Genomic DNA, 24,000 nt, shown 5'->3' with positions numbered 1-24,000 from the left:
GGCTTCGTCTTTTAATGGTGTTTGCGCTACAGAATTGCATTAGAGGTGTTTACTTTCCCAACGGCGAGAAACGAGTTTGTCGTAAACAACTTTGATTGACAGGCTATTTGGACAAAACTTGCTGACAACTTTCCTGATGGCTGGATTATTGGGGAGGAACAGCCGGGCTAGACAAGTCCAAACTTTTTAGAACTACAAACTTGGTCTTATTTCCTTACCGCGGGTTGGGGAAGAGCGCAGCCATGAAGCTTTCTCCCGCCGTGGTGGCGATGATTCTCACTGTCTTTATGACAGGTAAGATATTTTACAAAATACCAAGTAATTTAGGCTTCCTTATGTTAGAAAAAATTAATAACCTGATCGATAACAATAACTCCAAGGCGCGAATGTTTTATGTTCGAGGAGGCGAAAAATGAACACAAGTTTCCCGATCTTTTAGACGGCAATCGAGCTGCGATGTCGCTGCGACCTTAATGGATTTTTGTCATTTTTGATGATTTTATTGTTGGAATGTCATGCAAAATGTTAGAAGTATGATTGAAAAGACAACAGGACAGTGAGTTCACTGCCAAATTGAAATGGGAGTAATAACTTATACCCAATTTCACTTGGAAGTCGCTCTCGCCGCGCTCCCTTTGCGACCTCAACTTTGCCAGAGCGCGGAGCGAGCGCCGACGTCACCCTTTGAACGTGAAAGGAGAGCACGGAGAGCGCCATGCGTGCCGTCAGCTCGGTGACAGTTTTGAACATATTCAAAACAGTCGCCGTGAGAGCGCCGAGGATGGCGGTGCAACAATGCGCACAGTGAGCGCAGTAATTGCCGGAAAGTCCCTGCCACACTTGTGCATGTATACAAGTCCGCATGAGTTGCGTATTGACATGTTTTTGGTTTAGGCTAAGTTTGAAGCCGAATAAGTGATTTCTTAGGTTCGATCACTAGGCTGCACAACGTTGGGTCAAAGTAGAAAACAACTTTTTTTCCGCAAACCTTCGTTACCCCATTAAAAAAAACCTTAATGCGCAACTCACGCGCACTTTGCTGCCATATCATACTTATGCGCAATGAATAATTCTCTGATTAATATTATGGGTAAATAGATAATTAACTAAAGAGACATGCTATTTATTCATATCTAATCTCCACACTCTGCTGTGGATCTGGGATGTAATTAAATTAAGATATAGCACAATTTGACGAGGCATAACTAGGAAGAATGTTTAAAATGTACGAGTGAAACAAACTGAGATATCGATAAGAAAGCAAAGTTTTATTTTCATTTTTTTCACGTACACCCGTGCATTTAGATACGTTTTATTTTCAGCAGTTCATAGTGTTTCAAAATTCTATGATATACGTCGATTTTTTGTACGTGCGTTAAAATTTAGTTGCTTAGTTGGGATCGCGCATCAATCGCCTAAACTTCGATAAGGGTATCTCTGAGATTTCATCCATACCACCCAAAAATTCTCATTCCAGTGTTTTGTAGCCTTTATTTGCCACAATCAGGCTTGTGTGACATCATAAATGTCACCAGTGAATGTGTGTGCGTTGCATCACTTATATTTCCAGCACGATTGACATGCCAAACTGTATCTTTTACTCAACAATATCCGATCCTGTAATATCCTCTACAGTGCTGACCATAACGTACAAGGGGTCTGTGATTTTTCTGTCGTATTCCGAATGAAGTGCAAGAATACCAAGACACTTGAAAATCCCTACCTTTTGATACCCCTAAATCATACATAAAACCAGATTCATGGAATTGTAAAGCAATAGATGTTATGTATGCATTTTTTTTTCCTAAAAAGTTTTGTTTTCCATAAAGCGTCAAGAGAATAAAAACCGCTGGACGAAAGCAAAACTACATATTTTCTTCTGCAATTTGTGTGAATAAATAAACAAAATGTCCTCATATGACACATCTACGATAGACATGTTGAAAAACAGAATCAATTCTTTGTTACCAGCGAGTTTTTGTTGCCTTTTGTTCAAAAAGTTTTGACATGCTTGGAACAAATTAACAGAGAAGTAGTTAGTTTGGGCAATTTTATTCTATGTTCACTTAGGCCCCTAATCCACTAGACGGCGATTACGTTCCTCTCTCGCTGCAACCTAAATCGGATCTGTCTAATCCTCGATATCATGATTGGAATACCATGTAAAATGTAACAGTAGAGCTAAAAAGATAACGATACAAACAAAGTTTTAAAGATTCGCTTTTTTTCTACGAAATTCGTTGGGTACTGATAAGGTCGCACCGGGATTTAACTGATTTTTTTCCTAAAGATTTCCTTTTTTACTTTGGTTACTCAACCTATATTTTAGTTCCTAACGTACACGTGTTGGAATATAGATTTAACATTTGTACTGACATGTTCTAACATGATCCAAAATGTTACAACGGCTGGTAAATTAATCAATTGGCTGCGAAGAAAGCCAATAAACACATCCCTGTAAAGTTCGAGAAGATGTACCTGTCATAATAGCCACCGGTGCCTCGCAGTAAAATCTTAAAACATACATATACAAAAGATATTAGGGTTTAATTAGCAACTAATGCTGTAATCCAAATGTATTGTTTGGAAAATGTTCGGAAATATTTCCAACAGTAAAATAATTTCATAGATATATATTTTAAAAACCTTTTGCAGTTACTTTCAAAATATTTCCAACATAGAAAAATAAGTTCAACTATATTCAAACTTTTATTTTTAAGTGTCTAAATGATTTAGAAATATCTCAACTTGAGGTGACTTAGGACTGTCTCATCACTTCATAGCTCCATAGCTTGTACTTTGCCTCAGCAGGAGGAATAAATTGTAAAGTTCTACGCGTGAACCGTAGAAAGTGGGCAATATCACAATAGAAGTAAAAGAGTATCATATTCACATATTATACATTTGATCCATATCGTACACATAGATACATATTATATGCCTACATGCTTTTTGTTTGAAAAAACTATTATAATAGTTCTTTATGTATCAATACACGCGTCTGTGAGAGTAATGCATCACATGTATTTTGTTATACCGGATCGGCTGATGAAACAAAGAGTTTCAAAATATTTACATTCTGGCTGTGGAGATAGATATAGTACAATGTTTATGTCTAAAGCCCCGGTTACATATAGCCGAATATGACTTCCGACCACTAACCGACTCATGTCAACGGTAGTTCTGGAGCAGCCTGACCACGTTTAGGCCACGCCTATCTTTTATTACCGACCATGTCCCAAACCATCTTCCAATCTGTAAATGTCTTACTCCCGACTCAGTCCCTACTGCGGTCTAACCTACTCCCAACCATCCCTACCTCTAGCCGCAGACTGCCGAATCCCTCTTGACTAATGTCCTAACGATTGTTACCGCTCCACAAATCAAAATGGACATTATCATCGAATTTCAAAACACGGGTCATTTCAGTTTTTAATTGAAATTATCCATCTTTCTATGCCGATGTTATCACCGAAAGGTCAAATTCGTATCACAGTTAGCTTGGATACGGCTTTCATTGTTACTCTTAAAGTTTGTTTTTCATCGGGAGTCGGTCGTGTAAAGGTCGGGGGTGATTCGGCTACGTTCTTTTAGCAATGAATTTGCACAGATTCTTTTACGACGTGGGTTAGTCATATGAAGGTTGGCAACTAGTACGGTGTAAGTCAGAAGTGCGACTGACTGATGACTTCCTCCCGAACAGCAGCCGATCGCGCCGAACACAAGACGACCAACAGCCAACCTATTGGAGACCTCCTGTCTACAGACACAGGCAAATTAGCTCCCGAACAGCTTCTTACCATGGTCGGGATCGAGGCCATGTTTGGTTATTTATAATCTGGCTTAATCGTGACTTAAGGGTGCGTATCTGGTAGCTGTTGATCAGGAAGAAGGAACACGCTGGTGTAAGAGTGGGCTCCTTGCAGTAGGTGTTTGAAATATTTGAGTGATGCCCCCTTTCGACCGGACAGGTGGCGTAGAAACCATTAAGGAAGGTTGCTAGGGTAGTCTATATCAACGAGGAAGGTTGCTATGCATGTCACATGACGTCATGTTTACCCAAAGGCAACCAGGCCACGTCAAGACTAGCCCGATTTTATCATCTTTAGGTGTCGCTGAGTCTTGCCTCATATCGTTTTCACAAGCAATGGCAGTAGAGAGTTCCTTTGGAAATGGCACGAACAAAAAGCACTTAAGAAATTTGGAAGCATAGTGCTTGCTATTGATTAAATTCCACGTTGTATAAACACACAAGCAGCGAAGAAGTTCTGCGATAATGATGGAAAAGTTGTAACTCTTTATCAAGCATTGGTTTGATAAAATTGCTAAGCTGTTAACATTTTAGAGTTTCATTTGATCGAGCCATTTCCCTCATTGCTCCAGCTCCAGCTATGACCTATAATGGAAACTGTTTCTCTGCCTCGGAGGGATGACTTATCTTTTCTTAACAACTAGTATATATAAACAGTACGCTTGCAACAGACAATAGGATATTTTAGTTACTAATAGATAGACGAAATGTGATTCGCATCGAATAACGCTCAGCCATTCACTTTTTTTGCCTGGAATTTCCAGTAAAGCACAACATGATTGTTGTTATTATCATTATTTTGCAAGAGTGTAAGGGATCGTTCCAGTCGAACATCATATCGAGCATATATAACACCCTGTTCTATTTCAAACACCTCCGTCAAAACAGCGCTAGTATACGGAATTGACACGTGTTCAGCAGAGTATGTACAGGTTTTGCACTATACTGGCTGCATGAACGCTCAGGAAAAAAACAACGAAATGAAAAAGAAAATGGCTCGTGCACTCATGGGGATGGAGCTTGTACCATAAAGCCAAGTACTACGAAATCCCCAACTGCAGAGCTCCATCTCTTCTGTAAATGTGTGTGAAACTGATTAATATGAATGCCACACGGTAAGTAAAAGAATTGCATTTTAATAGTTGATTACGTAAGATCATGCAGCTGTAATTCGTGCAGTCAAAACAGTGGGAAACCTGTTACAGCGGAATATACCGTGGTTTACACGTGCGTCGGCTGCTTGTAAAAAATCGGGTACTGATGGCCACCAACAAGGTATTTATATGCGACGCAACCCGCTTATGCATTGGCCGTAAGCATTATGCCCACACCGCAACTACATCTACTCCCTCCTCAAAACAGTCCTACTTGTCGGATACAGCCGTCCACAAAAAATAGTTTTTTTTGTTGTCCTCTCTGAAATGGTTTCAGAGCCACCCCCCCCCCCCCAAAAAAAAAAAAATCAACAGAAGTCAGTCAAAATTAACGACAGCCAAATGGATGCGGCGTTTTTTGTCCGTCACGGCCTGGTTTTGACGGAGGCGTTCGAAAAAGAACAAGGGGCGGGCCATAATGTGTTCGACTTGAACGGTCCATTGCAAGTTCCAAGACGCTGAAATAGGGAAGTTGAAAGTTGCTATGCTCGTCATAGGACGACATAACAATGATAAGGAGAGCTGCTATGCATGTCATATGACGACAAAACAAGATAAGGAAGATTTGTATGCATGTCATATAACGCCATAACAAGGATAAGGAAGGTTGCTATGCATGTCATATGACGCCATTACAAGGATAAGGAAGGTTGCTATGCATGTCATATGACGCCATAACAAGGATAAGGAAGGTTACTATGCATGTCATATGACGCCATAACAAGGATAAGGAAGGTTGCTATGCATGTCATATGACGCCATAACAAGGATAAGGAAGGTTACTATGCATGTCATATGACGCCATAACAAGGATAAGGAAGGTTGCTATGCATGTCATATGATGCTATGACATGGATAAGGAAGGTTGCTATGCATGTCATATGATGCTATGACATGGACAAGGAAGGTTGCTATGCATTTCATATGATGCTATGACATGGATAAGAATGTATTGTATGCATGTCATATAACGTGATGTTCACACAAACAGATATGCTGTAAAACTGATCTCAAAAAGGTAAGCTCAAGATGAGTCGTTACATATAGCATGGCAACACTGTGCAGTTTCTGTGAGTTATATGGACGTTTCTTTTTTTTAATGCAAACATAACGGTGTTCTTCTTGTCTTGTAATTATGAAAAGTCGAAACGAAGCTTCAGCTGCGAAATTTGGAAACTATTTTATCGCTTTTGAGTGGTGGTGACTTATTTGACTTTGCTTTGAATAGCTCAATTGTGTCAAGGTAACAGGCAGCATGATACGACTTTTAAAGTTGGTAATGGTAAAATCAAGCATGCTGTGAATAGGAAGCAATGCAATGTTTTCAACATGAAGTTTCCATCAAAACACAACATTTGACATAATCATCAAAGTCATGGTACTTCTTGACAAGGTGAACAAGCGCCAAGATTCCAAAGCAATAAAAGGTATTCGCATAAAAATGATAAGGAACGTTGCTAGGAAAATCCTTATCAACAAGGAAGGTTCCTACCTGCTTATTAGGCCACATGGTGTCATGTTTGCCCACATACATACATGCCGTAAATTTTTATGTTAGGAAGGTTAACTCAAGATTTGCCACGATAACACCATGTGTTTGCCTTCGCTTGGCTGAATTGTACAAATGTTGTATTGTGTTTTTCTTTTCTCTGAGTCACTAAGCGGCCTAATCTAAGCCAAGGCCATAAACACCCCCCCCCCGAGCGAACTAAGCTGTCTGGGCGGGCGGGGATCACTCCCAACGCCGTAGAGATATCCGGGAGCCCCCGATGGTATGGTTTCCAGGCTATAGAGCTACACGAATAAAGGAGAGTGAATTCTTTTTGCACTGTAGGTGAGCTTTGGGCAGTTGTAGTCCGCCTTGTGATCTAAATCGTGCGTTGTGAGAGAACCTACCTTCCCTGTTTTGAAGTTTCTGTAGTTTGTCTATGATACCATTTATGCATTGGTAGTACAGTACTGGAAGTTTGAAAGAAAAGGTGATGTATGTATTGTCAGTAAGGCTTGTTTGTTGATGAAAGCCTTTAGGCATTTCATGTTGCCAATAGCTTGCAAAAGTTGGTTAGTGACATGAATAATATGATCGTTCCAGTGTAGAGCACTATCGAGATATACACCCAAATACTTGAATGTATTTACATATACCTGTCCAAGGTCCGAACCTGACAGTGTGAGGTGCAAGTCACCGGCAGCGGTCTTAGCCGTGTGTGTCCCGTATTTACACATAGGCAGTGCTGCCATCTTTCAACAATTATGCCGTTGTTATAACTCTTCTTAAAACCCTTAAGCTGCCAGGTTTTCTCACCAGTACAGCTTCTCAGTGCCAGCTTTTTCAGACCCTCTAAAAACTGTTTTTATTTCACTAGTTTATGGTTTCTTTCCTCCAAAATACCCCAATATGGTATACATTAATAGAAAGCTAAGAGTCTACCCTTTCTATTGGTGTCATGCAGCTTAAGCTTAGTGACAGTAGTAATGATTTACAAGGGCAATAATGTAATAAAATATACAATTTTCATAAACCTATTGTATTATAGCATCGAAACCATCTGTGAAATCCAAATATCAATACCACAACCACTTTCTTGAGAGGTCTTGACAACATCAGTCTTGCATACACATGAAAAAAATTCACCCAGGTATTACCACATGTAAATTTATAACTACAGACTGTCTCGGTGCTGAATTGATTATTTAGCTGAAAGGCTGATTTATTACAACATAGTATATTCATTTCTGATGCTTAAGGAAACATAACTCTTTAATATCAGCTGAAGGGTTACGGCATAAACTCTCTTCCTAAATGTGTACCAACTTGCTTGCATACATTTCATGGGTAATAAACACACAAAAGCAATAAAACATATACTTTCCACAATGCTTCCAAGTAATCTACTCTAGTGCACATAGATCCACAGTAGCACATGGACCATTCAGTTTCTGAGAATTCTGACAATATCAGAATCACATTTTAGAAAAAAGCACAAAGATATTATTGTATGTGAGTTAATGACTATGAACTGTCATGGGTGCTCAACTGACTACACGGCTAAAATGCTGGTACAACATAACATTTACCAATGTGAGACTATATAAAAGATATAGAAGATAATACATATTTCTCGCCTTCAACATCTCTACCGTTCACAAACAAGACTATTGTCAGCTCCGCAACCGATGTCGCATTTTCAAACACCGTGTTTACTCCGTCGCCGTGAGTTAATTCCCTCGGGACGACGCGGACTTGTTGTTCCGCGTACACGCCGTTACTTTCGCCACTTAATGCAGAATCCTCGATCATGGAACGCTACTTTTCCCCAGAATCTGTAGTATCAAGCTCCCCAAACACTTATTTGTAGGTAAACCAGGACAATTTGGCGTTAAAACCGAGAATTGTTAGTCGAAAACAACAAGAAAAAGTTCATGAAGACGATGCGGGCGCCATGTTGGATACGCCATGGCCATCAGGCATCATGGGCTTCATCGATGACGTAACCGGTGATTTCGCAACGCCCTTTTACCCCTGACCAGAGGTCACCGGGCCCGCAAACTAACTAACCGTGAGCAGCAATCTGAATCTTCGCAATTTTCCGCATCCCGGTTGTAACCAGGAGCGGCAGCTTTAAAATGTTTGATAACATTTTGTAGCTGCTTACCTGTAGTATTTTCTTGTCATAGTTACTTCCCCTGGCTTTGATAATGGTGATAAGCACCTTGTCATTCTTAACATCGTTTTGATATAGTGCTACTCGACTAGAATTATTAATTCATCGACCTTATATCTTATCGGAGGGGTATTTTTTTCTTAAAAGAATCCATTCAATATCAGGTGAAATCTGATTTCTGAATTAACGAAATCAATAGCATTACACAAGTCATGAACCACACAGTAATACAAACATATCTCTTAAAGAATAGAAGAAGATTGGAAAACTTAATCACCTCTCTTTATGTTTTAAAGAAGTTTGGAAGAATCTACGGTTGTCTACTGTAACATTATTTAGCATCACATATGTGGTTTATGGTTAACAGAAAAAGATGGGGGAATGATTCCAACCAAGAGGTCCCGAGTTCGAATCTCCCTGACGCCACCGATGTTGTGTCCTTGGAAATGACACTTTACACGACCTTCCTCACTTCGCCCAGGTGTACAAAAATTAAAATGGGTATGTTTAAATAAACTTTAAATAAACTTTATTCAATGTTTACAACATCGCAGGCTGAGACAGCCTGAATTGCGTTGCAATTCACAATTCTTACAGCAACAACACGTTATCATTTCATAATAAGATTAAATGTTAAAATTACACAGTATCACAGATCAAAGGTACAAATGACACGAATTTTACATACCAATGGGTAAAAAATATTAGTAAGCTAAAACTCACGATGCAGATGGTTTTAAACTATGACCATTTTAGAACAAGGGTAATGTGAAATAGGACGGCAGATCGTTCGTAAAAATGCGATTTTTTAAGGTTGCTATGTACGTTTGTTTGTTTCTATGTAAACTATGAAAGTTTTTTTTTTTCAAAACAAAGGTGTTATGCATATTATCTGAAGCAGTATCCAAACAGTACGAATGCTGTGACTCTTTATGATCTGTATGTTTTAAACGTATTTGTGCAATATTTTGTTTGTTTGACTATAGCTTCTTTATTTGTGTTTTAAACGCTCGGAAGTATAAGTAAACCATCATTAACCCTCAAACCACCGTAGCTTTTTTACGACTAATCTTACCGTATGGGGTCAAAACTGACCCCACAATGTTTTCTACAAATATAGCTTTATTGGTGACTATTTTTGTGGCTTGTATATATATATAGTTTAAGTAATCTATAAGGGACAGTTTGACCTGAATAGGTGTGAATAATTTCTGTTCATTATGATAATTTATGCAAAAATAGGGAACATCGTCTTTTGCAACTAACGCTATTCAGACAAGTGGGCTTTTTTTAGGCCTGCGCCAACACTTGATGTCATATAGCATCTGAATGTCTTACTCTAGAACAACCAAACTTGGTCACCTTTGCTAAAATTTTGTTGGCAACAATTTTAAATTAATGAAATAACTAATCAAGGTTTTCATGTTGCTATGGCAACCGCCTTCTTCGAGCCATATTTGGAAAAAGTCGCTACTTTTGGATTTTACAATGTAATTCTAGGGCTGTCTTTTTAAACTGTACTTATTTTCTGACATCAATACCAACCAAATTAATTCACTATCACTTTTTTTGATTTAATAGTCATAATTTATGCATATTTGATTACGTCATCGGTCAAAATCAAAGATGGCGGACGATATAATTAGATTAGCTATAACCGGCTATTTCAACCTCAAATTTCATCATTACCATGTTTATTCAAACAGAAACGCTTTGGTCCATTTTTATTGTGTTATAAGGTTATATGATGAAAAAATGCATTTGAAATAATTCAAGATGGCGGAACCAAGATGGCGGATTTCGCTAGTGTAACTTGATATGAATATGTTTTTTTATGACGTCATTTTGACGTCGTTCCTGTTGCCATCTACAAATAACGTCTTTGGATATATTATGATTTATCATACATAATTTCTACTTAAGTTTTATCGTGTACCTTTGAATTATATGGAAATACCCAATTCGTTTGTTTTCGTCAATAAAGTCACATAAATGACGTCATTATACGTCGCAACGTCATTAATATTTACGTTCATTTGAAAAATTTGTTTTTTTCACGTTTCTACAAAATCATATTTTGTAACTATGATCATGATAACCCTTATCATACATGTTACTGGATGACAAGTATCAAAGAATAGGGAATATGAGTGCAGATTTTGCTGGGGTCAGTTTTGACCCCACTGGACCATGCGTAAACTTTCTAGAATAACTTAATCAACAATGAGCCAATCTCGGTAAAAACTTGTGAGAAGTTATAAGACATATATACAAACAAACTCATAGAAGGAATTTTGTTTTCGATTCGAAATGTCAAAATGGCACATCTTGATATACGCCTGGGGTCAGTTTTGACCCCATACGGTGGTTTGAGGGTTAAATTGTTTGCAACACTTTTTAATGTCAACGAAACAAGTTGGGAAAGTTTGGTAGGTGAGAATGTATAACTCTTGTTTTATTGCATTATATCATATTCCGATTCTAGGTATAGATTGCAAAACATGTTCTAAGCGTATAGAGTCGCAGCTTTCTATTGCTGTATAGCATTAGTCGTTTACTTGGAGAAGTAACTATACCACCAATTTTTTTGTGCTTCATTATCGACAATTCTTGTATGGAGAAAAATATTCATGCGGGAAGAAAATGAAAATAAAGATAAAAACCAGAAACCACAAAAACGTCAGTTCTCACACAAAGAACAATTTTCCTATATTTCTTTAAAGAAGAAATTGTTTCTAAAAGATTCTCACGCACAAGAATTTTCTAAAAATAAAAGCAAAACTTTTTTCCTCAGAATGCAAGAAAAAAGTTATTGCATATTCTAGATCAGGTTCAATTCTTAAGAAATACAAGAATTTGTCTCTTATTTTTGTCTGTTTTTTTTTTGTCTAGAAAGATCACGGAAGGTTCTTCTTTTTCTTGATGTTTAAGAAAATGCAAAAGTTGTTTTTTCCCTTTCTTGAAATATTAGAAAACGAATTGTAAGAATTGCATTCTTAACAATTTTTGTTTTTGTCATCAAGTAATATCAAGAAACACAATTCTTGTCTTTCTTGGTAAAAATTAAAAAAAAATACAAGCGACGGTTTCTTCTTTTTCCTAAATTAAACACAAAGATTAAGATAATTTCTTAAATATTCTTGTTTTTAAAATCTCAAAAATTCAAGAACAGCAATTATCGTTTTTCTTCGGGATGGTTTAGAAAATTGAAGAACTTGGTTTTTACCTTTCTTGTAATAAGTAATGCTTTTAGAAAAATAAGAAAATTAGGATATCTAAATTAAAAGACAAGCTCACGAGAAACGCCATTCTTGTTTTTTCTTGTTTAAGAGATAACGTTGGGTAACATAAATTCAAGGGGTACTTAAATTCGCGATTTTTTGAAACGGAGTATTTTAGGGATATGTGCTAGATGCAAAATCGGTTATACCGCCAGCAATGCAAACCGGATAGACTAACGTATTCAGAACACAGGCTGAAAAGCTTCGATAACCATGCATTAGAAGTTGGCGACGTCAAAAATTCTCCGTCCCTTATTGACAGAGTCTGGGGGCTTCGTGGGAGAATCACACTGCACGGTTGTTCTTTGGTTTATAAGACAAATGTCACATCTCCTGCCTGCTAAACACAATTCTTTGCAAGGCAACTTATTACAATCTCTTTTGCTAACCTGCAACTGGGTTCTAAGTGTGATCAATCATCAAAACTCCTCTTTGTTGCTACAACCTACGGCACTTGTATTTTCCCGCCGCCATATCATTACCCAGAATCCTGTCGTCAAGCAGACGACAAAGATTTGTGAGGAACACTTTTTTGTCTAAATGTTGCGTGTGATAATGGACTGAAAACGATATTTTCCTCAAAGTTTGCTCCGAAGACAACAAGGAACACATGGACATAGTAGTATAACCATTGCTACGGCATCCAGCTAACTTTCCATGAATAATGTACACGTTGCCATGACGGTGGGGATCGACTTTGAGTGACGTTCTACCGACTCAACAAACGGGATGTTACCTAGGGCATGATGTGTGTGGTACGGCCGTTTTTTCGTGTATTTCTTTTACTTGGACACGTCTATATCCATAGCACTCTCCTCAAGCCAAGGATGGAACGAATAGCTGCTGTATAAAATGTAATTAGTGGTAAGATATTCAAGACGAATCTTCTCTCCCGAAATAATGTTCACACCTGTCCGATTACACCGTCATTGTGCGTGCGGCGGACGGTAGTTTCAAGTTGAAATATTATGGTGTCAGCACGACTAGAGATAAAATCTACCATATATATGATTAGTGCAAAGATAGTACATGATACTGACAGAATAATAGAAAAAAGGATGGTTTATTGTTCTGCTAGATTGATTTAAGTCAACCATTATCGGAAAAATGGCGAATTTATGTTACCAAACGTTACATTGAACACTGCCTTTAAAATTCAAACACCATATAACAATTGGCTGAAATATCAAAGTTGTAAGAAACTTTTGGATGGTACAAAATAAACCAAAAAACTTGTCAAAATGTGGTGTCTGTGATGTGGCAAGAATCAATTCTTATGGATGCAATGCCACTACTAGATAATTGAACCAAATACAACACTTGTCATGTGATCTTTTATAACTCCTGATGGACTATCCTACATGACAATTAGTTCAGTTCAGTTAAATGCGGGCAGCACATGGGTCAGCTGCTCGGACTTTTAGATCTGTCTGTAGGCTAATGTTAGTTTCAAAGTCAGAACCAAGGTACAAGGGAAAACGGAAGAAAGTGGAGATCTTCGTCTGAACCTGGCGGCTGCAGCTGAAACCAAATTTGGCACAGAAACGGTGGAAACCAGTCATGGAAAGGGTCTGTGCCCCTTTCCACCATGGTTTGGTTAGTGTATTTAGTACCAAATCAAAAGCCTTACGTATCTTTCAAGATGGTCTAAGACGCCTCGCAAAGGGAGAATATATGCTAAAGAATCACCAGAATGACAAGGGCAAGGTTTTTTGTATAATTTGAAGCTTTGATATAACACAAAAACTGACTCACCGTGAATTTTCGGTTGGACTTCCAGCCTTCATCAGATATTCAATCCACTGCGTTGAACGCCAGGAAGTCGGAAACGTGATGACGTCCCAATTTTCCGACTTCCCAATTTTCGTGTTGGATTAAAGCTTTAAATCATCCCAATATGTACTCTACCAACACAGATGAGCTTTCATGTGAAGGGCAAGGTTATCAGCTTTCTAATTTATGAAAAAACTTCGATACATTTATAGGCTGACACTGCCGGGGAATAACACCATTTGTAAGTCATACTGTTTCTATATATGGGAATACTCGGTAAGGAACATATGACAAATAATGGATGATAGTAAATACATGATGTAGTTTATATTACAAGGTTAACCCCCATTCGACCACATGGGGTCCATTTGGACCCCAGGCGTGTATTAATGTGTGCCATATCAACATTTTTAGTCAAAGAGAAATTTCCTTCCATAAGTTTGTTTGTGTACATCTCTTACAACTTTTTACCGAGATTAGTCAATTTTTGTAGGAGTTATACTCTAAAGTTTGCGTCATGTCCACTGGGGTCCAAACGGACACCATATGGTTTTGTATGGTCTATAACTTAATATGAAATAAACTTCTCTCCTATAACAGCAATTTGTTACCATTGTTATTGTAAAAGTAGTTATGTTTTAAAGAAAAGTTAGATACCGACCTTTAAAGAAAAACTGTATCATTTTAGTGTAAAATGTGGTTTTCACTCATTTTGCATAAATTATGATAACGAAAGAAATTGATATCATTTTTTACCCCAAAATATATCAGAATAACTCTAATAGATCACCAGAAACCACAAAAAAGGCAACAGAAAAGATCTTTGTGATAGAAATTGACAAGGGTATATAAACATGTTTGTTTTCTTGGCGCAGATAATTATGTATAATCAAATAATAAGTCCTTTTTTTTAAATCATACTAACATTTCTTATTCGATAACATTCGGTTGATATCAGTATGATTTTATAACGATAGTATTGTTAATTGAAATAATAGGGCACTGGAAATGATGGAATTAGGGGGTAATTGTAGATTTTTGGAGCAAACTAAGGTTTCTCCTCATTATCTGCATGAACTATGATAATGGGCATTAATTATTGACACCTGAACTTGACAAAATACTCTCCATAGGTTGTTTAAACAGTATATGTACACTAATTACAAAATAGACCACCGGAAATATATTTATGAGCAAAAAAAATGGGGTCCGTTTGGACCCCATACAGCCTCATTCGTCGCAAAAATGTGTCGGTCGGATTAGGGTTGAGGTACCCGCGTCAAATTTGAAGTCGTATAGCTGCTGAACGACGTGTGATAGAACTACCAAACTTGTAAAACATTCCTAGAATTTAGCTGACAACATTTTCAAAATGTTTGTATAGATCATTGGTTTCTGATAGGCTTATTTTACAACATTAACTACTTTTTGTTCAAACAACGAGGTTTCAGAGTTTTCTTGCTCAACCACAATTGCTCTTCTACATTCTAGCACCGTATGCAATTCAATGTAACTTTCATGATTCGATAGTCATGGGTTGTGTTAATTTAATGGCTTCGTCGGTCAAAATCAAAGACGACGGACCATATTTTGAAATAAGGTATTAACAGGCTTCTTCCAATTCAAATTACTACCTGATCAATGAAATTAGACTTGTCATACTATTGTCTAGTGGCTGTTAACACTGCCTTCAATTTTCTTAATCAAAACCTTCAAATTAAGGTTCTAGTCTATTTTCATTGAGTTTTGGGGTTTGAAATTAAAAATATGTATTCTGAGCATTCAACATTGTGGATACCTAAAGATAGCTAAACACATAAAACGACATTCTAAGACGTCATTTTGACGTCAACGAGGTTACCATTGACAACAGAAGTCTTGGCATAGCCTCCTTCGTAGGCTTCCTAGAACGGCGGCGTATATATTTGGGGGAGGGGCGTGACGCGAGTTCTAACACAGGCAAAGGTTCTCTAATGCCGGCAAGGGAGTTTCGCTGCCAAGGGAGTTATGTAGCCGAGGGACGACCGCCTCTCTATCCAGCCTGCTCCCGATCGGGCCCAGCAAAGGAAAGGTGATTAAGACAGCCATTCAGAGAAGCTATTAACATGTTCGCGGAAGGGTAATTCACACGTACGCGCGTAACAATTGACTGAATGGGCACACGCCTGATTTGTTACGGGAGTTTCCAGTTGAAACAAAAAATGCATAACACACAGAAACGGAATCTAGTTTAAAACTATCTCTTCAATCAATTTGGGCATTATTTCTGTTGAAGGCAGCTGGACAGTTTGTCAGATTTTATATCTAGTCCGGAACAGGCAGAAATAGGGAGGGGGGCGTCACTTTAGACGGCCACTTTAGAAAACAAATACTCATGTCTTAGGCTGCCTTAGTATGCAACATCATATTTGGCTCCTTTGTAAAATTAGCCAGATTGAAAACAAATCGATTTGTCATGGCCAGCTAGACTGCTAGTCCCAAGAAACTACACAAAACAAGCTTTCCTTTGACGGCGGCTCTCATGGTCTGCAATACGAGAAGAGCTTGTAGTGGAGAAATAACAACGACTATAGTCCCTTGGCAAGAGACTGACAAAACAATATTTCCTTTCTGTGCCAAGTTTAAATGTTCTGATTTTGAAACCGGTGAACGTTTGAGGTAACGACCGGGTCAGTGAATACGGGGGCGTGACAACTCACTACCGGGAGGTGCGGGCGGTTTATTGGGGTCACAGGACGCAGCAGTTCACAAATCCATGTCGATTGCCCCTGAGTGTTTTTTTATTTCCCTTTGCTGGGCCCGATCGGGAGCAGGCTGAATAGAGAGGCGGTCGTCCCTCGACTACATAACTCCCTTGGCAGCGAAACTCCCTTGCCGGCATTAGAGAACCTTGGCCCGTGTTAGAATTCGCGTCACCCCCCTCCCCCAAATATATTGCCGCCGTTCTAGGAAGCCTGAGAAGGAGGCTTGTCTTGGCAGACTTTGATAATAAGATATTCTGTTTCATCATTGTTTAGTACCACAAGGTATTACGGGAATTACCCCATTTAGACAGTATTAGTTAATAAAATCACATGAAAGACGTGTACATGCAGATCACCCCTTGTAAATTTGGTGATCATACACTATACAGTTAGGAAGTTATGAGGGGGGAAATAAGACCCCCCCCGTGGCAGGAACCCCAAAAAGCCCAGTTAAGATAGGGTTAATATTTATTAGTTGAAGCTGTGCTTTCTTCATAGAGTGAACATTGAAGTTTTCATTTCGAAAAGTAGAACGACGATATCATGTGTCATGTATTCTTTTTGCGGATCTGAAGAAACACCAAGTTATAAACAAGTATGCTAGAGCAGTCGTCATTAGCAAGTTATTTCGATAATTTGAAGTCATGATCATGCACAAACATGTTCTGCTGAAGCCAAACCTATTAGCCAAAGAGTATATTCATTTTTAAATGCTTTTTATTACCTCATATTATACAGAACTGCAAATATTCTTATTTGTTCTGTGATGAAAGTAAATAATTTTGTTCATTGAGACTTGTATGTCTTTATATCCTAGTTTGTCCATCCACAATAATGAGCACGAATTGCGGACGAAGTCTGAGCTTTCCTTCGGCAATCACTCAAGACGACTACGTACGGTTAGAGAGTACGCTGACGGTCCCTCTGACTGCGGTTACGGCTTGTGTCAACATAAGAACAGACGCCGATCACAGTGGATCACTGTTCAGCTACGCTACCCAGCGAGATCATGATGAACTTTTACTGTTTGGCCATACGGGTCGGACAACATTTACTGTACGTCCCCTTGCTTTTTGGTAAAATACAAAATATGAAGCATATATTTACAACCTTATAAGAACTCTTATCGAAACCTTTGAAAATTGTGCTTTTTAGTGATATAATAATATAAAGTGATATAATAATAATATTAAAAAAACTGTGGTTACTTATTGGACCCACCCTAGGTATTGGACTTACAGTTTCCAATTTTCCCCCCGTAGGCCTACATAAAAGGTTCCTCCACTGCCCAAGTAAACCTCAATGTGTTGGATGGCATGTGGCACTTGGTGTGCTTCACATGGGAGAGCTCCAGCGGTGATTGGAAACTTTACACAGATGGATGTTATAAAGGTTCTGGTACAAGATTGTCTGTCGGTAGCACAGTTGATCCAGGTGGTTTCTGGATCCTTGGTCATGATCAAGATTCTCCAGGTGGAACGTTAGATCCTAACCAAGCTTTCAGAGGAAACATGTCAAATTTCAACGTATGGGATTATGTCATGACAGACTCACAAATATTACAACTACCCACAAACATCAACAGTTACCATGGAAACATGATAAACTGGGAAACGATTGGGATGTTAGTGCATGGAGGAGTCCAGTTGCATCAGGTGGATTGTGGTACGTTTATTGTTTAAATATGACAGCGCATAAGTGTGCTTGATTCTTGCTTTCTGGTCTTATAGTTTCTAGCTCCTTTACATTAATGATATAAGCCTGCTAGGATTAAGCTAGTGTACTACCATCAGAATCAATTATGTCAGCTTTTTTGGAGTTTATCAAAGTTGAAGATTGATACCTTTTCTCGGATTGAGCTATTTTTAAACCAATCATAGTTGATTTTCTTTGCAAATTCTATTCGAGCTACTTGGGTGATATGATCTATCAATCATAGCAATTGTATTAGGAAATTTGAATTAAAATAAAAGTGCAAATATTTAGTTTAGTGACCATACAGGACATATTTTTTTTAATCATTTCCAAACGTTTGGTCTTGTAAAATCTTTTAAGATCTAATTTTGCCTGATAAACATATTACGCGTTTATTGCAAAGTGCAAAATTCCATTCCAACTAAGTGATGTAAAATCTGCATTTTTGTATGTTCATAGAATATTATGCGTATTTGCGTATAACAACGTATTTCATATATATATATATATATATACAGTTACATTTTTGTATCAAATCGGATTGTTAGATATTTCCTTCTTCCTTAAATAACTACAATTTTAATCCTAAAGTACACGTATCATTAATCATGCAGGTTAGTTTTGCTTATTTTGATACCCTATAGTCCCTTCGGTTTAAAAATGATACATATTTTCAAACACAGGCGATGATATATCCAACAATGCAATCACAGACACGCTAGTTGCTTTCTATGTCATTATCATAATGCGAAATCAATTGTTGAAGGCGTCAATTATGATTATGCGCTCATAAACATTATAATTGCAACGATATACTATCCCCAGTATATTATATCATGTCACACAATATCTAAGATAGGACTTATTCTCAATTTCCTTCTGTGCTTTTTTCTAAAGAAATGTTGACATACGAGTACATCGAGCTTATGTTGTGATGTCACGTCCTTGTGATATAAATTTGTTACAAGGGTCGTAGCTCGAATAATTTGGCTTCCTTTTTATTCTTATTTTACGAGAGCATGCAAGCTTGCTGTCTCGAAACAAAATCATTCTTGCGCATAATAAAACCGATGGATTTTAGATAATTTGAATGTAATTTCAACTCTATGAATAATTACCCGGTTTTCTAAAATTTTAGAAATATCCATGATGTAGAATATGGTATTTCCAACAGTTCCTCAATAACGCAAACAGCAGTCTACCATTATTTCCACTTTTTACCATTACTTACCATTTGATACAAGTATTTGTAACATTTTTATAATCATTGGGCTGGGAAGAATGAAATTCAAAGTGTAGTATAGGGAATAATGCTTTGGTTGTCATGGTTAGACGGCTTTTCACAAAGGACACACCTGTGTCCGGCAATGAAATCTAGATATAAAGATGCAGACAGAAGAACCGAATTAGCACCTACTTTTACGGGGGCAATTACGAATCTAGTATTATTTGTAAATATTTCTAAAAGTGAAAGAATTACATAAATAGATAGAAATTATTAAGAGATTTTTGTGCAGTTATTTCGATTTACTTTCATTTTTTTTCCAAACTATCAAAGTCAATTTAAATAGATTCAAATTTTCAAATTCCATCTTTTTGAACAATTTAGAAATTGACTTAGATATTTTCTTATTCAAAATTATTCAAAGTTATTGGAAATGTTATCTAAAAACGCTCGGTGACTTGGAATGGTACTCGGAGAAAGTGTCACTGATGAAAATGTTGAAGGTAAAGCTTTTAACAAGTAAGCGATATGCTTGAGAATTTTCAACTCTTAACGACATAGCGTTATCACAGCAAATCAATTTTATTGCAGAAGAACTGAAAATCTGTCAGTATAGTGAGGTATTTCACGGCACTGGTACAGTGATGAATGCGCCGTTCACGCAATCACTTTTTTCAAGCCATACTGGCTTAGTAATATGTTTGTGTATTTTTAGGGGTCTTGTTATCATTTTAGCTAACGTTGTGCCTATCTATCTATTGCTTATCCAGAAATTTCACTGGGACAAGATCTTTGCAACATCACTGAAGATGACATATGCGATACCGCCTACAACAACACGATAACGGATCCCAACAGAAGTACCGCGTTCGAGCCTGGTGTAGGTGATTCCTACATTTGTGACAACACCCTGATAAAGAAATGGTACAGGTTTGAAGCTCACGGTCAGAGTGTACAAATACCAGAACAGTGCATAGAGCCGAACCACTGTGGAACACAGACTCCCCTGTGGCTTGACGGCACCCATCCAATCAGCAGCCGAGTAGTAGACAGAGAGGTCTGTGCCAACTATGGTGTTCCCGGTGACTGTTGTAGTGAAAATATTCAAATTCGTGTCAAAAAATGCACTGTCAATGGAGGGAGCGACTTCTATGCGTACTGCCTGTCACCAACGGCTGGGTGCAACCAAGCGTACTGTGCAGGTAAATAGCTGACTATGTTTAAAGTTTCAGCCTTATGCCCGGATTAGCAGTAGTATAACAATAAAGCAGTAGATATTTAGTAGATTTAGTGCAGCATAGAATAATGAAGTTATCGACGATGGCAACGGACCTTCCACCTGATGGTTACGTTACGTGTCCGAGAAACTGTACGTCAGTAGAAAGTCGATAAAAAGACTCGAAATCAAATGTGTGTTTTGTTAGTGAAATTTTTCTGGTTGTATATGACAGGAAATCAAAATTAACATGTCTTTTTCAATGTATAGGAAACCAAGTGCCGTGTCCTGCCGGTCAAGTCTGGGGTAATGCGTATGGACACTGTGTCAGTGAGTATTGCTTTCAGAAACGTATATGATTGATGACGCAACGCTGTGTTTGTTTTGCAACATCAGCTGATTACCACTGCGTGGCTGACAATACATTGCATATATACTGCTAGCTGCTGTAAAGAACTAAAAAACTGAAAATCCAAAAATGGCAATTTTAAAAACCTCTTAAAATTAAATGACTGCATGTTCCACAGTTACTCAGACATTTCAAACAGGTCATTTGTCAAGAACATTATAATGAATAGGAACCCAATATACACATTCGACGTATCTTATTTAATAAAAAATGTCTGACTGTCAGCCCGGTCTGATTGGACCCTCTCTGGCTGACTGGACCTTCTCTGGCTAGCATAAACGATTTTCGCGCCCGGTGTGGATCTGCTTGGAGAATTACTTGTCGGCACCATAGAAAAGAGACGCACGCCTGCCAAGGCGTCATTACGCTTTGGCAGACAGCATATATGCTGTGATCAATAGAAATTGATCTCTACCTATACACATTAGAGGGGCCTCTCTGGCGCTTACTGATTTCACTCACCGTGTCTTGAGATGTCTTTCCTGAGAATTTCAAATTTACTGTATTAATACATGAACGTGGCTGAAACAAGAGGTGGAATCTACGGTGTTACCGCACTGTACCTGTATAACGAAAGCTTTCTAACATCTAAATGCGTACTTACAAGTTCATACAGCACACCGAGGTTTATAAACTTCATGTATTCACCTCCTGTATGATACCGGTGCAGCTGGGCAACTTCATATTGTTGCACCAGCCGGATTATTGCACCAGATTCGCTGACAAATAGAATGCGCAGTAACTACTGTATATTTAGTACCCAAACTATATATGGTCTCTTCCTAGTTGTCTGAAGGTTTGGTACAACCCTGAGAACCCCACACTGAAGCTACCATTTAGCAGGTCAAAACACCATTGTCACGCGTTTGTCACGTGAAGTTCACGTTCCGCTCAGCGTTGTTGAAAATAACAGTACAGCAATATGTTTAACGTTGCGTTAGATGGGTTATATGAATTGATCCGTACGCTAATTTCATATCCATTCCTAGCCATGAAATGGCCTGGTACGTTCATGTTTACCGCCTCGTTTATTGTTTGGTAGGTGATGAGGTGTTCTGGTACTACATAGTCGTTTGAAGCTGATCCGACTTGGCGACTGCAGTCGTAAGTCAGCAGAATTCGCCTTATTGATGGCACCAAGTGCGCTCACTATCGTTGGTTTTGTGTTGCTCCGTTTATAGTTGCCTTCGTTCAGTTCGCTGTAGATTTGCGCCTCAACCTTCTCGTTCACTGTTGGTCAGTCGCTGACTTGTAGTTACGACATTCTGCGTGGGAAAGGTTACTGTTGTCGGGGGGTTACGAAAGCAACATAAAGCTTTCTAAACTTTTCGAAGAATTCGATAGCGCTATGGTCATGGAGTACGATAACCAGTACAGGAGCATTCAACTTGGCAAAGAGTTACGCTGGACACGGAGCATTCCCGCTTCTTGCGAAATAAAGCGACGGACACCCAGTACGACCATGACACCGCGGGTATAGACGGCGGACGGGCAGAAAATAAGCATCAACTACCCCGAATGGATGTTGACCTATTCCAAAGTAGCTTTATTTCAAAGTGTCTGCAAATGGTGACATTCTTGGATATCCAAGATGTGCTTCTTTTGGTGCAGTCATGTGCACTGTTGGGCACAATGGTGCAGTCAATCATGGTGATTGACAGGGCTACAAGCAGTAATTATCCACGCCGACGTTTCCATATTTGATTCAGCCACACGACACATGTTGTGACATGCTGCTACTGCGTTAAATTACTGGCGATCCAGGAACTGCAGTCTTTCCTTAACGTTTTATTCGAAAATACAATACAAAACATAACAGTACATTTAATTAAAATTCCACAGATATACAAAGTTACATATTGTTGCAGGGATTATGCATCGGATAGCGTTTGTTTGTTTGTTTGTTTGTTTGTTTGTTTGTTTGTTTGTTTGTTTGTTACAAAATCAAAACAAAGAAAACTTTACAAATTTACAAATACACAAAAAGCAGGCTACAATTCTTACTGTTCAAACACCAGCCTTTAACAAACAGATGGTACAATATTCTTTTGGGCAAAATATGAAAAAATATTCTCATGATGACTACGCCAGTTTTAAAAAAGCATCATCCCTACACATACAGAAGTACAAGAGCATTATTGGGTACCATAAACAACTTATACCAGGTTTACATATAAAAAAATAGTTGATTAACCTTATCAGGATCAACACACCTATATATAGCTAGGGAGTAACGGACTCAGAAACAATGACTTCACCAACACAACAATCACAATAATTTTCCCTTTCACTGCTTTACATTGAATAAATGCAAATCCATATCGCACACATGTGTGTCAATCCAAAGGTCCCAGAGGAAAGTATTGAAAACAGGACATGCAGTCTTGCTCGCAACATGTTCTTGATAATCGGAATGTACTTCAAAGCAGCTTTGGGATAAGCAAGGATGTCTATCCAGGGTGTGTTCTTTTGGCCTGCGAGTCTTGGATAGAGAAAACACGTATCGAGAACTGTCGTTTTGCTCGCGACGTGTTGATTTGGGGCTTATATTTGTTAAATCGTGACCAAATAAACATTCTAGGAAAGAACCAGGGGCCACGATAATCATATGCAAGATAGTTTTCGCCTTTTTAAAGCCACTCCTCTAAGAGCGCGTCCTGGATAGACACCCTTGCTTATCCAGAATGTGCTCTGCTGAAGCACATCCTGGATATTCAGGACCTGCAGTCTTTGCTCGCGACGTGTTCCGAATAACCTGTAATTGCTTCAGAGCAGCTTTGGGATAAGGAGTGAATTTGGGATACAACGGGTGTAGCTCAAATAATGTCAAGTTTTAAACGTATTCTCCCTGATCTGGTCGTCCATGATCACGGCGGGACTTTGATCGGCTCTAGCTTCGATCTGCTTGCCCACAAGATGACTGTCTGGCCGTTTTTAGCTGCCTCGTGATCACTTTCCGGTTGGATTAGGGTGAAAGTTTGGGGCAGAGATGAATCCAGTTGAAAGTTGTATATGAAGAGATGTCAA

At 38.4% G+C, this 24,000-nt stretch overlaps 1 long non-coding RNA gene across 1 annotated transcript; it reads left to right on the top strand.

The window, feature by feature from the left end:
* The first annotated feature begins 163 nt into the window (after positions 1-163).
* Positions 164-20,935, top strand: LOC136447546 (uncharacterized). Its single transcript, XR_010757748.1, has 3 exons — positions 164-294; positions 20,119-20,550; positions 20,835-20,935. It is a non-coding gene; the product is annotated as an uncharacterized lncRNA (long non-coding RNA).
* The last annotated feature ends 3,065 nt before the right edge of the window (positions 20,936-24,000 follow it).

The sequence above is a fragment of the Branchiostoma lanceolatum genome, chromosome 13 (genome assembly GCF_035083965.1).
Source record: "Branchiostoma lanceolatum isolate klBraLanc5 chromosome 13, klBraLanc5.hap2, whole genome shotgun sequence".
NCBI lineage: Eukaryota > Metazoa > Chordata > Leptocardii > Amphioxiformes > Branchiostomatidae > Branchiostoma > Branchiostoma lanceolatum.
The sequence above is the reverse complement of the archived record's forward strand: the minus strand, read 5'-3'. Positions and strand labels throughout refer to the sequence as shown.